Source organism: Mus pahari, chromosome 13 (assembly GCF_900095145.1).
Source record: "Mus pahari chromosome 13, PAHARI_EIJ_v1.1, whole genome shotgun sequence".
In the NCBI taxonomy this organism is placed as follows: domain Eukaryota; kingdom Metazoa; phylum Chordata; class Mammalia; order Rodentia; family Muridae; genus Mus; species Mus pahari.
The window spans coordinates 8,028,498-8,046,853 of NC_034602.1; the positions used below are offsets into that span (position 1 = coordinate 8,028,498).

An 18,356-nucleotide genomic window follows, 5' to 3' on the forward strand; every position below is an offset into this window, starting at 1 on the left:
GTCTGTAATGCAGTGTCATTGTAGTGCGAATGGAAACCTCTAGAAACATGTAATAGGAGTGTGGATGGATAAAATGCTATATGCAAATGATGAAAGTCATCTTCTTACATGATGTTGGAGCAATTGGAGAGCATGATCTGTACTGTGGAGAGCTAAGAGACAGTAAGAAGGGTCCAGCAAAGGCCCCTTACGTACTTGTTTAAACCCGTGCCTCATAATACCCACATTAAGCTTGGATGCCAATAGCAAAGCAGGTTGGTAGAACACAACAATCATAGGAATGACTTCTGTGGGAAGAAGAGGAATATGAGTGGAGGGAGAGAAAAATGAGTCCTGCCATTTCAAATAAGGCCAGAATGCCCTGAGCCCACTGGGCAGGTTAATTACTCTGAGCATAAACAGAACACTAAACCAAAACAAAACCTGAGTTAATATTTAATGCTTATGACAAGAGGAGAAAGCTCCAGCCAGGGCCTGATCAGAGGAGACAGGAACAGTGAGTCTGGGAGAAGCCATGGGGGTACTGGGTCTGGGGGAGGCAGCCTTGGGCAGCTCCAGGGGAAGCCAGGAGCCTGTAACCTTTAACCTTGTTCTGTCTGAATAACTGGTCTCATTTGGGGCCTCTCTGTGCTACAGCCTTGACCTGCTTTAATCACAGATGTCTGGCTTCCTTGCCCAGTGTTCTTGGAGAAACGAATGGGTGACAAGATTTTCCCACAGATATTGTCACTACTAGATGCTTTGGACCTATCTTTAACTTGAACGCCCTCTAGCAGGGTCAAGAGACCTGTGGACAAATAATTCACCACGGTGATAGGTGCCTCAGTGCTAAAGTCATTCTCAGACAGCATGTGACACTATCATGCCTCGGCCATCTCGCTGATCTTTCCCATGGAAGAATGGAAGGGAGGTGTTCAGGCTGATAGCTCTCTTCCTCTTCTCCTCTTTTTCCTTCTCTTCCTCCTCCCCCTCCTTCTCCTCCTTTTTTCTTTTTTCTTTTGTGGACATAAAAGTTTTCTTTATTTTTTTTAAAGGAAATCCAATACTTGTAAGCAAAAAAATATTGAACATTTACTAAATGAAATACTACCTTTTTTTTTTAATCTTAAGAAATTATCATATGTAGGGTTTTTTTTAACCAATCTTAAAAATCTATTTGGAACATTAAACATGATTGAAGCAGAAGAAAATCTGTTATGAAGTCCTCTATGAAAGGAAATTGTTACAAGTTTCTGATGAGACAGAAACCATTCCATCTCCAAGGAAGAATACACAGTGTAACGGTGGCTTCATAGAACAAATTGGGTAGTGTTCCCTCTGTTTCTATTCTGGGGACTAGTTTGAAGAGTATTGGTATTAGGTCTTCCTTGAAGATAGAATTCTGCACTAAACCCATCTGGTCTTGGGCTCTTTTGGTTGGGAGACTTTTAATGAGTGCTTCTGTTTCTTTAGGGCTTATGGGACTGTTCAGATGGTTTTAACTTTGGTACCTTATATCTGTCTAGAAAATTGTCCATTTCATCCAGATTTTCCAGTTTTGTTGAATGTAGGCTTTTGTAGTAGGATTTTTCCCATGGAAGAACGGAAGGGAAATGTTTAGGTTGATAGCTCTCCTCCTCCTCCTCCTCCTTCTCCTCCTCCTCCTCCATTTATTTGTGTATTTTTTTTAATGTATGTGAGTATACTCTCACTCTCTCAGTTTCTTCATTGGATCTCATTACAGATGGTTGTGAGCCACCATGTGGTTGGTGGGAATTGAACTCAGAACCTTTGGAAGAGCAGTCATTGCTCTTACCCACTGAGCCATCTCTCCAGCCTTCTCAATCCAGCCTTGTTCCACTTTCCACCCCATATGCCAACATGTTGCTCTCAGTGCTGAGTTCATACTGGGCCCTGCAGCCACCTGCCCTTGAGGGTGTTCTCTTGAGGAGCAAGGCACACACATGTGAGGCACAGTGGGGCTTTGTGGAGGGGGAGAACACCTTGAGACGCAGAGATGAGATGATATCAAATGGAAAACATTAGAGGTGCTTCTTGGACTGAAGGGTGCAGGGCTGAGTCTGAAAGACTCTTGGGGGCAGCAGGACAGGAACAACAGGTATGGCTCCACTGCAAGAACAGCAGATTCCAGCTGGGGCCAGAATAGCTTGGGGACTGGATGCCCGAAGTCAGTCACACATCTGCATTTGGGATCAAGAGGGACCTGGGGGAAATGTTGACTAACGCTTTCAACCTGTCATTAACAGAGAGGAGACAGAGGCTGGCAGAATCACCCTGGTTCCCTCAGAAAGCTGGGGCCACATTTTCTGACTGGCCTAGTTTTGGTGTGGAAGCCTCATGTCCCAGTCTTGATATGGAGACAGGACAATGGAACAAACCCTCCTCTTTATTTTTATTTATTATTTTCTGAGACAGCATCTCCTGCTGTCCAGGTGTAAGGAATGCATGGCCCCCAAAAGCACTTTTCCAGGTACTGCAAAGCTTCGAGCAGCAGTTGTACTCCTTACAGTGGCCCTGGACCGCACCCACGGCCCCATGTAACTATGGAAACCAAGCCATAGAGTATGTGTTCATGAGTAAGGGCAGATGGATGAAGCAATGTGTAAACACCTTAGTTATGATTAGCTGAAATTAGCTTAAAAACTCCAATCTAGCCACCGTGACCCACTCAATTGTGGAGTCCAATGGAGATGTGCTGAGAGACAATCCACACAGACACCTGCCACCAAATGAGAACGGGCCAGCTCCAACGAGATCCCAAAAAGCAGGACGAGACATTTTCAGCCTTAAGCTGTTTTAACCTTTCCTCCAAGTTCAAGGATTTCCTTTTTGCCTCTGTCATTAATCCCGATTCATGACAGCTACTGTCCTCCAACTTTCAGTTCTAGACCTCCACATCCCTAGTTTTAGTATTACAGGTATGAATCACCATGCCTAATTTATGTGGTGCTGGGGATCAAACCCAAGTGTACAAGAAAGCACTCTGCCAAACGAGCTATGTATACAGCCCAGAAGCTAAGCTCCTACCAGTGCCTCAAACCCACCACTGGGGATGACTGGCCTAGATCTAGTGGGTGTGTTGTTCACTGAGGAGGCAGGTGGGGGCAGCAGAGGCTGAGTCTCAGTCTGTCCAGGCTTCTGTTTGGCGGTGCTCTGTATATTTGGCACAGCTGGGATGGTGTAGGGGCGAGTGTAGCCTGTGGTTGTCAGTCTCCATGGTGGAGCGTAGATCCCTGTCTCCTAGTCCTTAAGCTATCATGTCGTCTCCTTCCATGACGCATTCCCACCCAAACACAGCATAAGTGCCTTCCTCAGAGGCAATATCTGTCAGCTTCCATGGTGTACAGTAGCCACCTTGGGGGCCTATGTGTTGAGGAATGGAACCCTCTTGCCAATAACGATGTGAAGAATCAGTGTAGCGACAGACCCTTTGGTCCCATCAAGGGACTGCTAACCTGTTCTATGTCCTGTCCACAACTCCAGGAGGAGCCCTGAGCTGGAGCCACCCAACTGAACTCCTTCCAAATCCTTGCTGCGTAGATACTGTGGAGGATGGTAAGTGCTGGGTTTTTGTTTATTTGAGCTTCTACATGGAGGGTGATTTATTGCACAGAGCAGATAAGTCATCCAAGGCATTTGGCAGAGCTCGGACACGAACACTTTCAAGCTTTGTGTTTGGGAAGGCTTCTGGGCTGGGGTTTTGCTGCTTCTGCCAGAAAGGAAATATTAGGGCTCTCCAAACTTACTTCTTCCTTGCCTCAGACTGAAATCCCCACAGCAGATGTTGCAAGAGATCATCAGGGCACTTTGCTTATCTGACTGAATCGGGGAGCCACACCTGATTCCTGCCCAGAGGCCTCCAGTCTGGGTGCTGCAGCAAGCCAAAAACAATTATGTAAATATGCCATTTCCACCTTTCAAATCCAACCCTTTCATTGAGTTTGCATATAGATAAGTCTTTAGTTCTTTCTGAGGTAGGCTTTCTTTTCTGCAGTCTATTTAAGGCCAGTTTGTTCCCAGGCCCCTACTCAAATCTAAATTAGGAAGGGAAGTTTTTCCTTCTTCAAAGTTCTTAATGGAGAAAAACCCCTGGAGGGGGGTGGGGGAGCTTGTGAAATGGGAAGTCTCAGAGCCTGTGCGCCGAGTTTTCTGGTCCTCAGGACGGCCTCTTCTGAGAAAGTGCCCAGGGACACACACAAACACACATGCCTGCCCACCCCTCCTGTGCAGGGCCAAGGTCCCATGGAAACTCCATGGCCAGACATTTGGTTGTGACCTGTACATGGAGAAGGTGCTGTCTCCTGCCGTGTTGAGTTTGTTTATTTGCTATGTGCCTGTCTCTGCTCTGAGCACTTTTCCAATACGGAGAATTTAATGCTGAAGATGCCCCTACAGATTAGATGTTATATTAGTGCCTTCATTTTCAGGCAGGGATGGCGGGCACAGAGTTTAGGCAATTTGCTTACACAGGCAGTGAGTGGCCTGGTTGAACTAGAACCTGTTTAGTGAGTATCAGTGCCTCCAGGGCACTGTCTTTTGTCCAGGTCTCGAGAGGTTGGACAATTTTTCTGTGTATTTTGGTTCAAGCAAAGTGTCCACATCTAAAGAGTATTACCTACTAAGAAGGCCAGGACACATCCTCACCAAGGGACATCTCAGGGAGACATCTTCCAGGACTCTGAGGGTCCATTGACTTCTTCATGGAGATCAGGTTGATGCACATTGTCTGTTGCCTTTAGGGTGTGCCTTGCTTGAGTGATTTTAGTTTACAAAGCAACAGTTAGCTCCATTCTGAGTGTAAACTCAGAGGCAGAGTCTGTCTGAACTGCACATGTGCACATAAATGCCAAGACCTTTCTTGAACCAACTCTCAGGTGTTGACCAATAATTCATGTGTACAAACAAAAAGCTATAAGCTCATCTAAGTAGACTGGGAACCTCTGGGCACATGAGTATATTAAAACCATATCGGAAACCAGGCCACAACACCAAGTTTACAATGGCCTCACTTTGTGGTGATTTGAATGAGAATGGCATATATATATATATATATATATATATATATATATATATATATATATATATATATATTCCAGTAGTGACAAGCACAACAGGCCCCAAAAACCTGGGTGAAAAGTTCATGGAAACTTAGTCTCCTGGAATCGTGGCATCCTGTATAACGAATGCTCTAATGTCCTTGCTTTAGTTGGTAAACAGATCCGTGTGCTTTCCCTTAATATTGATTTATTATAAGTGCTGCTAAGGTGTGAGTTTCTGCCAGCAGTAACTCTCACTCCAGTCCGGGTTCATCCTGAAAGGCAGGGCTGGACTGATAGGGAATAGATGGTGAGAGAAATGGGCCTAGGACAAAAGGTGTTCTGATCAAAGCCCATGGTTTAATGAAAAGAGCTCAGTTTATATAGTGTGGGAAAAACCCCAGTCCCCATCCCCAGTCTTTGAAGGCACAGGTGAGTGTCTGTAGGTGGGTCCAAAGGATGTTGTCTCTGGAACATCAAACGGTCTTCTCAGCAGGCGATGGAGACACTTTGAAGGACAGCTACAGTAGAGCAGCCTTGGCAGATCTGAAGATTACCACTGCAGGTGGCTTAGTGGCAGCAGAGAGCGGGGAGGCCCCAACTCTAAGGCTTGATTTTTTTTTTTTTTTTGAATTATAGCTAAGTTAGATTCTAGGCAGTTCTTGAGCTGACCCTGGGCATGGATAGCTAAGTCACTGCCCTATACAGGAATTTACCATTCTCTAGGAAGAAGGAAGTTTGTGATTTAAAGAGGAACCAGAGTAGATACTTAGAAACATTACACCCATACACAAGTATTTACAATGGCCTAGGGGGAAGGTGGACTATACAATAGACTAGAATAGGAACTATAGCAAGGGCATGAAGCCCTTGCCCCTGGCTTCTAAGTTTAAGCTGACTTTAGGTGGAGCTGTTTTTGATCCCAGCTGTTAACATTGAATTTTATCCCAGTTGGTTCCTGACAGTCCTTCCGTGTTTGCATTCCTCTGTTTTGTGTAGCTTCCCTATTTTCTTCTGTATAAAAAGTCTGATGCTCAATTTGACAAATTACATTTAGATACCACACTCCCTTGTGTCGCATCTGTTTGTCACCCCACTTTCTCCTTGTCCACCTTACCTGTACCGGAACCCTAGTTTTGCCCGTGGATTGGGATTGGGGACCCAAGTGAGGTCTGTCTGCTGCGGCATATGATATAATATATATATATATATATATATATATATATTATCATATATCATATATTTAAATACTTGGCCTCCCGTTGGTGGAACTGTTTGGGAAGGATTAGGTGTGTAGGCTTGTTGGAGGAGGTGTGCCACTGGATTTTGAGGTTTCAGAAACCCCTGCCATTCCCAGTTAGCTCCATCTTGTGGTCCTGTCTCAAGACGTGAGCGCTCAGCTATGCTCTAGCACCATGCACGCTTACCTGCAGTCATGGTAGCTGCCATGATGGTCACAGACTCTTAACTCTCTGAAGCTGTAAGCCCCAAATAAACCCTTTCTTCCGTGGGTTGCCTTGGTCATGCAGCCTTGACCAAGCACAGCAATAGCAAAGTCACCAAGACACACTTGGACCTTATAAAAAGCCAGGCGTGGTGGCACATGTCTTTAATCCCAGCACTTGGGAGGCAGAGGCAGGCAGATTTCTGAGTTCGAGGCCAGCCTGGTGTTCAGAGTGAGTTCCAGGACAGCCAGGGCTACACAGAGAAACCCTGTCTTGGAAAACCACAAAAACTAAAACAAAACAAAAAACAAAAACCAACCAATCAACCAACCAAACAAACAAACAAACAAAAGCAGTTACCACTGTGATTGATAGGGAGAGCCCCAGTGACCTGAATCCAACCATCTCATCAAGGAACTAAGAGAGAACTCCCAACTGTCCCCAAGGCTCTAGCTCTGCATGTTGCCCAGTGCTTGGTGGGAACATCTTGGATTACTAACCATCTGCCTGTTTTTCTGTCTATCTACTCAGACCTGGTGCCCTGCACCATGGTCCCCTGGAAGGTCCTGAAGGTCATATGATGGGCCTGTGGGTCAGTTCTCCAACTGTGTGTGTTAATATCTAACTGTGCAACAACTCTCCCTGCACCTGTGGCAGCTCTGACTCCAGTCAGGCTCCTTTGAACACTGCAACCTCTTTAACCCTTTGGTAGCCATCCTGAAACACTGAGAACTTTGTTACTAAGTGAGGTAAAATCTGTGATCAGAATGCTAATACTAATAGTTAAGACTGGAATAAAAGCCAGCCATGGTGGTACACAACATTGAGTCCCAGCACTCAGGAGGTAGGGGTAGGTGAGTTCAAGGCCAGCCTGGTCTACAGAGTGAGTTTCAAGCTAGCCCAGGCTTCATAGGGAAACCCTGTCTGGAACCAAAACCAAAACCAAACAGAACACAAAGGAAGTGTTGGAGGATGAGAACCTGCTTGGCTCTGTCAGAGGTCAAGGGAAATTAGGAATATTTGGCAAACTGCTGATAACAAGGCTTTGGAAATCATTGTCAGTCGATGAGCTCTGACATGGTGGACAGACACATTCATGCCACTACCAGCTCTGCCTGGTCCCAGCCAGACCACCCCATCCTTCCAAGGTTCCTAGGCCAGTGCTTCTCCTGCAAGCCATCTTCACCTCCTCAGCTGTCGCTGTTCACTCTTTTACAATATTTTTTACTTTGATCATATCCCCCGTTATCCTCTCTTATCCCCTCCCCTTCCCATTCCCTCTTTTCACCCCCTTTGGGAACCCTTCTTCTACTTGTATGTTTTATGTATATTTCTTGCTTCCCACTCCCCCTCATCCCTGTCCCCAGAGTCCATTGTGATTCTTATGTCTCTATGAGCACAATTTGGGAGTTATTTACTTGCTGGCGACTGGTGGCACTGTAGGATTAATCCCAGCATCAGGGTGATACCTCTGAGGGTTGTGACCCTCCTTCTTCCAGTGACCCCATTAAGTCCCATTAGCTTGGTAGGAAGGGGTGGGGCCTTATCAGCGGGGCTATCCACGCTGGGATGCCAGCATGATGACCTGGTGAAGGAGACAGCCTCAGTTTCTCTGACTTCATAGCAGACCTTTTCACAGTGAACCTCTGGATCTTAGGCCACCTCCACCCTCCAGCCAGTCTTTGCTACTTTGTAGGCATTTTCTCACCTTTATCATACCCCTCACTCCATCTCACCCCCATCACTAAATAGGAGAGAAGAAGGATAGAGGACACACAGACACAGAGAGAGAGATTCCAGAATTTATTTATTTTTCCTTTTGTTTCTTCTTTGAGCACGACTATTAACAAACCAAACAACTGACAAGTCCTAGCATTTATCTACCCTCTAAAAAGTCCCCAGAATTCCAAATGTCACACAATCACAGAAAGTACCCTCCGCTGGCAAGGCCGCGCCTCCGCTGGCGCATGGAGCACATGGCAGTCAGGTGCTGCCCCATATCACCATACTTGGGGTTAAAACAAAAACATATTCTTATAATATTTCTGGGATTGTAAAAGAAACCAAAATTGCAGAATTCTCAGTAGCCACTCCCTCTTCTGCAATGTTCCTGAAGCCTTAGGGGAGGGGGGAGTTGAGTCTGTGGTAACCACTGCTCACTGCAGACAAGCATCAGAGACACTTCTTTGGTGACAACTAGAAGGCTACTATTGGCATCTAGGGATTAGAAGCCAGAGATGTGGCTTCTTAAACCATTCAGAAGCACCCAGCACTACCTAAGGACTGGGTCTGAAGTGCCCACAGAGAAGCTGAGCTGGACCTGCTCACAGGATCCTCCCGGCCATTTGGTTCCTGAAAGAGTGTTCCTTAGTCTGAGTCCTGGGGGCTGGGTGTGGGATGCACATCCTCACTGGGAAAGACCCACAGAACAGTTTGTGCTGCATCCATCAGTTCTTGGAAATACCACAAGAATATTGTGGCACGAACGGTGCTCACTGGCATCGCTTTGCCACAGGCTTGGTGCCGAGCACTTTACATATTTTTATCTTGTCATTTTCATAAGTCAGACTTTGGGCTATTAATTATCCATATTTTATAGGCTGGGGAATGGAAGCATGACAGATATCCTGAAGTCACAGAGCTCTTAAATGGAGGCTGGGCTTCTAGCATGCCCAAACACTGAGACACCTTCAAGCAAAATAAGAAAGGTAAGTTCTCAGGAAGAGCTAGCTCCAAGCCCGCTCTAGACCTGTCTGTGCTCTTGTCTGGGGACATGGGCATTTGAGTCCCTCTCCCCATGGCACCGTGGCAGCCGAGTGTCTGAGAGCCAGCAAAGAATGTCTTGACATTTTTGAAGATGGAAAAGAGTAGAGAGAAGAGAGAAGGGTGTTCATGTCAGTACAAAGATAGCCGGGGTAGAGACAGGCAGCAGAATGAGAATTTTATATTATTTATTATGGCAAAGAATGGCAGGCTTGTGTCTAAGCCATAAATACCCCTCTTTGATCTGTGCACATCAGAGCTAAGTGAGTCACTCTTGGACCTCAGGAATTGATGACTGTCCTAATCATCACCCTGAATGACCTCCTAGTCCAGCACTGCTCGTGTCCCCTGCAGTGACTGTGCCAGGGTTAGACTGGGCCTTGGAAGAGGGGAGTGAGCCTGAAGTGGGGGAGCACCCACAATTCCTGTGGGTGTGACTTATTTTCCTTTCCCAATCTCTGTTTGGAGATGGTTTCTGGTTTCCATCCCTGAGACCAGCAAATGGCTAGAACCAGACCACAGCCTTCAAACCCAGGCAGTCAGAGCTCTGCTGTGACCCAGGAAATGGAAACCCCAATTGTTCCATTTGAGCGGGGTTATCCGTCAGTCAGGTTAGCAAAATCTTTGACGTTCCTTTTGTCCTCTTGTTTGAGTAACCCTGCTGCTCCATCCCTGGGAATTTGTTTCCCAATTACAAAATATCATCAGTGCCGCCCACAGCCTCAAAGGCATCGCATGATTTTTTTCTTAGGCCAATAGGGGACAAAGGCCACAGAAGCTCAAGGGGAGACCTCTCTGTTGATGGTTTCTCAGAGTCAGACCCAAGGGTAGCTAGGGGCTGCTGAGATGGGGCTCTTAGGGACTCGGGGTGAATGTCAGGGGCTGTGGTGAGTTGGTGGGAGAAGAGGGAGCTGATTCCTGAAGGTCCCTGTACTGCCTTTCAGGCTGGGAACGGCAGGGCTCTGGGCTTTGGGCCGGAGAGAAGATGGAGCTAATGGAGCCAGACAGGTATCTTGAGCAATGTATCCTTCTTGGTGTCTTCTCTTTCAGAGCTTCAGAATAGACTTATTTTTACAGTATTTGGAGGAAGGAAGAGAGAGAGAGGAGGAGGGGAAAGAGGGTTGAGAATTTTCTGATACCAGCCTGCTTTCCAGAGAAAATACACTGAGCAATGGTGCCATCCTGTGGCTATATGCAGGAATTGCAACCCCCATGTGGTGTACTATTTTAACTGAAAGTTCAAGAAAACAAGCAGTCGTTCTTGCTTTTACACTAGGCGATTATAAGTTCATTCTTGGTATATTCATTCACATAACTATCTCAGGGAAATAACGAGGGTTTGGTACTTGAGTCAATACTAAATGTAAGATTCCTTCACATATTCAGTAATTATTTATTAGTCTTTATGATGTGAAAGCATTTTTCTAAAACCCTTGAACCCAACTGTAAGTAAAAATATACATTCTTGCACTTGACATTTTAGCTGGAGGGGAAAAATATTCTTTTTTGGGTTTTTTGTTTTTTTGTTTTGTTTTGTTTTGTTTGTTTTTTGTTTTTTTGTTTTTTTTTTTTTTTGGTTTTTTCGAGACAGGGTTTCTCTTTATAGCCCTGGCTGTCCTGGAACTCACTTTGTAGACCAGGCTGGCCTTGAACTCAGAAATCTGCCTGCCTCTGCCTCCCGAGTGCTAGTTGTTTGGGCCACAACCTGGCAGTCCAGCAACCTGGGCGTGGTCATCTCCCTCCCCTCTCAATAGGCCAATCAGAGAGGAGAATAGCATCCATCGAGAAGAAGAGAAAGATGTATTCAGTGCGGTCACACCAGCCAGAGGGACAAACAGCTCCCACAGCTTCCAAGCACACTGTGGGGTCCTGACATGAAGTTCAGGATTAATAAGAGGACACGCGGTACACACTGCTGAGCAGTCCTGGGCAATGTGTGGCCCCGCCCTTCACCCCTCCAGTCTGTCCTCCAGGTGGGCTTGTGCAGTTGTTAGAGCTGTGTGAAACGGAATTCGGGGACCCACGTTCCTCTCTGCCTCCATCCTTTCTTTCTCCCAGCATGACAATCTTGGGGGATTCTAATCTCATGGGGACCATTATTTCACTAGAGTGATATGCAGGGCTGTGTGTGTGTGTGTGTGTGTGTGTGTGTGTGTGTGCGCGCGCGCGCGCAGAAGTGTCTAGAATAGTTTCGCCTGTCGGGGGCTGGGGATATAACTCAGCTTGCAGAGTGCTTGTGTGGCATGCAGGAGGAGCCGGGTTCAATCCTGAACACTGCAGAAACTATGAACTGGGTGTCGTGACATGCCCATAATCCCAGCACTTTGGAGGTGGAGGCAAAAACCATCAGGGAAGTTAAAGGTCTTCTTCAACAAGAGAGTTTGAGGTGGGCTTCGGATGCATGGGACCCTGTCCCAAAATAAACAAACAAATAAATAAAATAGAACATTTTTGTTCCTGGATAGTTACAATATAGACGATATAAACTGTAATGGGAATGATAACATGTATAATATTGGGAAATGAGGCAGGGACCACAGCCTTTCAGACAGGGTAATGGATCAAACACAGATTTTCCTGAGAAGGTGGCGTTTGTGCAGAGGCCTGAGAAAACTGAGAGAGAAGGCCAACGGGACATTCGAGGGAGGGCAGCCCAGCTCTCCTCAGTAACTCCAGGGTGAGTTAGCAACTATAGGAGTCAGCCAACCAGGTGGACTGGAGCTAGACTGACAACCTTTCTGTCACGAGTACCCAAAGCTCCCCCTCCCCCCTCCCCACCAATAATCCCCTAGCACAGGATGTGGGACGTCCTTCTGGATTCTCAGGACCTTTGGCAGACCACAGTCTGACCCTGACTTTGGACACCGGAAACCCAACGCACTTCACTGAGCGTTCTCTCTGCCCCAGTTGTTGGCGTCCTTCCTTCTGTGCTGGGTGATGACTCTACACGCCTGCCTTAGCTTACATTGAAGGCCCCAGATCATCATCTGAATGTCTCCCTGAGCCAGCCAAGTTTAAAAAAAAAAAAAAATCTTGAAGCAATTCTTTCAAAATACAATGCTACGTAGAAAAATCTAGCTAGCGGCCGGTTCCTGTTCCTGGCAGACCGTTTAGTGCTTCTCCTTGCTGTCAACAGACATACTTTCCAGGCTTGCTTCCCGGGCATCACCTGCAGCACAGAACGGGGGCGGGCTGCAGGCTGACCCGTGCCATTTCCCCGAGGGCTCTGCTTCTGCAGTCAGGAAGTGCGTTGCTTATAGCTGGAATTGTTCCGAGCCAGATCGCTATCTTGTCTGTTTCACACAGGAATCCAGGAGTGTGAGCTAAGCTTTTGCTGAGTGGCCTCAGGGTAGATGAGGGGACTGGTCTCAACAGGTTATTTGACTCAGGTCAAAAAAACTTGCAACAAGAAATCTGAGAGCTGCGGCTACATCCATCACGCCCATTTCAGTCTTGGGCAGCTAAGCCTGGACAGCTTTTTCCAGACAGCTTTTGGAAAGCCAAACTCAAATGACCTCTGCCCAACTAATAGTAGTAATGATAATGAAAAGAAAGGAAGGGAGGGAGGGAGGGAGGGAGGGAGGGAGGGAGGCAAATCCAGAAATTCCCATGTGGGCGTTAGGTCACAGCTTCTCTGTGGAGCTAAATCTATTCCAAGGCTGCAGCAGCTTCCTTATTTGGGCATGTTCCTGACAGGAGAAGCTGGGATGTTCCATCCAAGAGGAAGTCGTCTGAAGGGAAGGGCAACTTGTTCCTTGTAACCTTCAGTGTAGGACAACGCCAGTGGAAGGCAGCTGTGTGCTCCTGCTCTTGGCTCTTGCAGAAGAACTGTCTCTTGCCCAGAGGGACTTGTTCTGACGGATGCTATCCCGTGCCTCGTGTCACTGCCTGAGCCTGGGGAGAGGCAATGTGGAGCATTCTTCTAGCCAGGCCTGGGCCTGGGCCCGTGTGTGAGCAAAGAAGGCTGGCTGGCCATCCACTCCCTTGATGGGAATCCAGCCGATGTACCTGGATCAGCTGCCATACCACACTTATCCGCAGTCAAATCACTGGCAGCCAAGGAATGGAATTATTGATGTGTCCTTCCCTTGCTGCCAACCTCCAGCAAGGGTTCCCATGGCCTCTGCCTCTGTAGGTTTTCACTTTCTGGAAGGTGAGCCTTGGAAGAATAGTATGGCATAGGACCAGCAGGGTTGGATTAGTGAAGGATTCTTGGGTGCAGCCTTGGGACTGTAAACAACTGCAGCATTTCACAAATCCCAGTGTTCTGTATGAAACCCACCCCAGGCATTGCTACTAATCACTTAGGGTTGAGGAATACCCTCTTTCATTCCTAAAAACCCTGCTAAGGGTTATAAATAATACTGTCACCAAACCTCCATAGATTTTTTTTTTAATGAAGATGTTATCTTTTTTTTTAAAGATTTATTTATTTATTATATGTAAGTACACTGTAGCTGTCTTCAGACACTCCAGAAGAGGGAGTCAGATCTCTCCTTACGGATGGTTGTGAGCCACCATGTGGTTGCTGGGATTTAAACTCAGGACCTTTGGAAGAGCAATCAGGTGTTCTTACCCACTGAGCCATCTCACCAGCCCCATAGATTTTTTTTTAAGGAACATATGTATACACACACACACACACACACACACACACACACACATACACACACAATTTCTTCTTTTTATTCGTGTGTGTGCGCGCGCGCGCGCGCGCACACACACACCTACTGAGGTCAAAGGACAATATTTAAGAGATGCTTTTCTTTATCATCATATGTGTCTGGGAGAATCAAACTCAGGGAATCACGATTCATAGCAAGCACCTATACCCCCGAACCATCTCAGTGTCCCAGGATTCTGCATTTTAGAAGCTGTGGACTTCTCCACCCACAATTCTGATGCAGAGCTTGCTTGGTTATTCTTGATAGACATTGACCTCAGCTCCATCCAGAAGTCAGGGGTGCTATACTGCCATCAATCTCCAGGCACTTGCCTTGGTTGACAATATGTGAAGCCTGTCCCTTTGCTCTTAACACTTCACCACATCATTATGGCTGAGGTGGTGACAAGCACTGTCCCCTACACAGCAAGCTTAGGCAGCCCAGGCCTTGGGTTCTACTAAGGGTGGGGTCAGTCTCTTAGCAACCCTTTCGATGAGGTCAAAAGAGGAGCATTCACATTCTTGAAGTTTTACTGTGACCTCCAGGGTACCAGTGAGCCCCTGCTTAACAGCCTAGAGGTTTGTTATTTTTAAATGTCCTTGACTATGGTCTGATGGGCATTTTCCACCCAGTACCTCACCTTGTATTAGAAGCTATGGGTACTTGTCCCAGGCTCTGGCCCTTTCCCTGACTGGCTTCTGTGACAACCCAACTAAACTTGCATTTAGAGATTTCTCTGCCGTGGGTGGGGTTCAGTTTAACAAGCCTCTAGCTTTCTGCACAGCAGTTTGGGAGAAGGAGCTGGTGATCACTGGAGAGATTCAGCCACCATCTTGTAACCAGAGGCCATCTGACAAGGTGGTAGAACAGAAGGAGCTACTGTTGTAGCAGGAAGCAAGTAGGTGTGGAAAGATGTGTTCTGGCTGTGGACCTCATTTGGGCACTTTGCAAGCTTGACAGTTTGACCCAGCTAGAGAGAAAAATGATCACTGGGTGTCTTAATTAGGGTTTTATAGCTGTGGAGAGACACTAGGACCATAGCAATTCTTATAAAGATAAACACCGAACTTGAAAAAGCATAACATAAAAAACAAAAAACAACAAAAACTAGGCCTTTAGGCCCAGGTTTGAGAATGTGCCCTTTGTGACTCAATGCTCCAAGGTATACTAATCATAAAACAGATATCGACATTCCTCCACCCACCCACTTCCTGGGTTCAGGGAGTGTTCGTTCAAAGAAGGTCACCCTGACCCACCCTGATGGCTCCTGGAACCCGCTATGCAAATGTGCTTTTGTTAGAGACTCATAGAAACTGTCTTGACTTCCACTTCCTCGTGACTCTTAACTGGTATTTTTGGTATTTTCCAACAATGCCCTCCCCCCCCTTGAGTTGTGGTTTCTTCCTTTAAATACCCCCTCCACCAGCTACTTGGGGCCCACCATCCTCTACCCCTGCATGGTATACGACTGTGGGTCCCAGAGCGCACCTGGAATAAGTCCTCTTATGGTTTGCATCAAGACTGTTTCTCATGAGTGATTTGGGGTGTCGACTCTCCTGGGTCAGAGCGTGGGGGAGTCCTCACATTGTGGGTCTTTCATTTGGTGTGTTGGCCAGGAAACTGGACCACCCCTCACACCTGAGAGCTGACTTGGAGGTATGGGGATCCCCTCTGGAAAGTGTGTGTGCTGGTGGTGTCTCTGTTCTGAGTGTCTGTTTTCTGTTTTCTGACATGAACGTGTGCTTGTTGTGTTGGTTTGTTTGTGTCTTGTCCTTTATTTATGAAGCACAGTGAAACCTGAGTTTGGATTCGCCAGAGTTTATACTGATCAGCCTGAGATTTGGATTCTGATCAGCTTGAGTTTGGATCCGCCTGAGTTTGGTTTCTCTGGTTTTGGGTTTCTCTGGTTTTGGTCGTCCAGGTGGAAGCAGATGACAGTGTTTGTAGATGATGGGGTTTTCTGAAACGCGTGCTTTCTATTTGCAGCTGTCCTCTTGGGCAGTAAGAACCAGAGGACTGTGGTCAATAGGCATGCTAGGAGGACCACAGGCTGCCACTCTGGGGGACGCCCTGGGAAGTGGGGAGGGCCAGGGATGCCTGGAAGTCTCCTGAGATCGTCAGAGGGACTGAGTTCTGTTGCTGAAGCAGAAGCTTCCCCCTCCGAAATCACCTAATTCTTTTGCCTGCTTGTGGAGGACGCAAAAGGATCGCGTGTGTCTGGATCTGTTGTTTTCTGTTTTGTGTTTTTGTCTTGTGTGTCTTTGTTCACAGTTTTATCATGGGACTCTCAACCATTGGACTGAAGTTAGGACTAGAGCCCATAACCTTTCTGTAGAGATCAGGAAAAGACCTTGGCAGACTTTTTGTGCCTCTGACTGGCCAACTTTTGGCGTTGACTGGCCACCGGAGGGAACTTTCGACTTGACTATAATTTTTGAGATCAAAGCCATTATCTTTCAGGAAGGACCAGGATCGAACCCTGACCCACAGCCGAACATTACAGTAATGGCAAGACCTGGTCCAGAATCCTCCACCCTGGGTCAAGCCTTGGGTGTGCCAGCAGAAGCCAGGCTCCCGAGTCCTGGCCTTCTGAAAACCCACAGAAGAGAAAAAGAAAAAAATAAATAGACAGTGTCAATTGGTCTTTGGAGCCCTGCCCCTGTAGTTAGGAGTCTAGTGTGGCTGGAGAAGCCCTTTTAGGAGTTGATTATAAACACTGCTCTTAAAGGGACCAGCAGCTTCTCAAGTTCTGTGATAAGGGAACTAATGGCTGTTTTTCCTACAAGAATCTCTGTGCTTGTGATTATTGGATTCATCAGGTTACAAGGAGCTCCTCTCTTGAAATTACAGCTAGAAAAATTAAGAATTTTGTTTGGTTTAAATAAGCAAATGTATGTAGCCACTTCATTTTTGTTTCTGAATAGTTTTAAAGGTATAAATATGTTTTATATGTCTTGGTTATAGATTATTGGCTCATAAGTTATTGGTTATGATTAAAATTTTGTAACATTGGTATCAGAAAGTTGGCTTAAAACTGGTAACTCTGGGTTGGAGTAATTTAGAACTACAACATGCGGCATGAGACAATCCAAGGAGACAGGTCTCTAAAGATACGCCTGAATTGGGTAACATTCTAAGTAATTCTTATCCTAGAAACCAGACTTATAAAAGATAGGATTTAAGGCAGTGTCTCATATTGGGGGCTGCACCTTCTTGTGTTTGTGTGCAGGAACAGGCAGTCAAACTTTGTAACAAGTAATGTTTTTGGTGTTGATTTTTAAAGAGAATGGATTGTTTATATTGTTAAAATTGGGTTTTGCTTCCCAAAATTGTGGTTGTGCTCTGCTGTTACAAGAGAAATCGAAAGTGAAGGCTTCTCCCGAATCAGAGACTCCAGCTGATTGTCAGCAGCTGCTGCAGACGCTCTTCACAACCGAGGAGCAAGAGAGAATTCTGTTAGAGGCTAGAAAAAATATCCCAGGGGCCGATGGGCAGCCTAAACAGCTACAAAATGAGATTGACATGGGATTCCCTTTGACTCGCTCTGGTTAGGACTACAACATGGCTGAAGGTCGGGAGAGCTTGAAAATCTAACCACAGGCTCTGGTCTCTGAGGCACCTCAAGATGGCCCACTAATTTGGCTAAGGTAAGAGAGGTAATGAAGGGGCCGACCGAACTTCCCTTGGTGTTCCTTCAAAGGCTTATGGAAGCCTTCAGGTGGTTCACTCACTTTGATCTTACCTCAGAAGCCCAGAAGGCCTCAGTGGCCCTGGCCTTCATAAGGCAGTTGGCCCATATAGCAGAAAGAAACTTTAGAGATTGGAAGGGTTACAAGAGACTGAGTTACGTGATCTAGTGAAAGAGGGAGAGAAAGTGTTTCATAAGCGGAAGACTAAGGAAGAGAAGAGAAGAGAAGAGAAGAGAAGAGAAGAAAAGAGAAGAGAAGAGAAGAGAGAGAGAGGCAGAGAGGCAGAGAGACAGGAGGCAGAAGAAAGAGAAGACAGGAGGGATTGTAGACAAGAAAGAAGACTAGAATTTTGACCACAGTGGTAGGAGAGAACGAAAAGACAGGACCTAGACAAATAGGGAACCTGGGCAACAGAAGAACCATGTGCTTAACAGAATTAGGTGATTTGGGGTACTGAGCCTCAGCTAAAAAGGCTCAGCTGTGTCAGACTGAAGTTACTTATTTGGGATACACCTTTTGAGATGGGAAGCGGTGGCTAAAGGAAGCCAGAAAAAAGGCGGTAACTCAGATCCCCACCCCAACTACCCCAAGGCAAGTAAGAGAATTCTTGGGCACCGCTGGCTTCTGCAGGCTCTGGATACCTGGGTTTGTGACCTTAGCTGCCCCATTGTACCCCCTAACCAAGGAAGGGGAGGTGTTTGTGTGGACCCCAGATCACCAGAAAGCCTTTGAAGAAGTTAGACCCTGTTGCCAGCAGGT

At 46.5% G+C, this 18,356-nt stretch overlaps 1 long non-coding RNA gene across 1 annotated transcript; it reads left to right on the plus strand.

The window, feature by feature from the left end:
* The first annotated feature begins 460 nt into the window (after positions 1 to 460).
* On the plus strand, positions 461 to 9,142 carry LOC115065212. The gene is made up of 3 exons (XR_003844997.1): positions 461 to 496; positions 3,484 to 3,555; positions 9,081 to 9,142. It is a non-coding gene; the product is annotated as an uncharacterized LOC115065212 (long non-coding RNA).
* Positions 9,143 to 18,356: the final 9,214 nt, after the last annotated feature.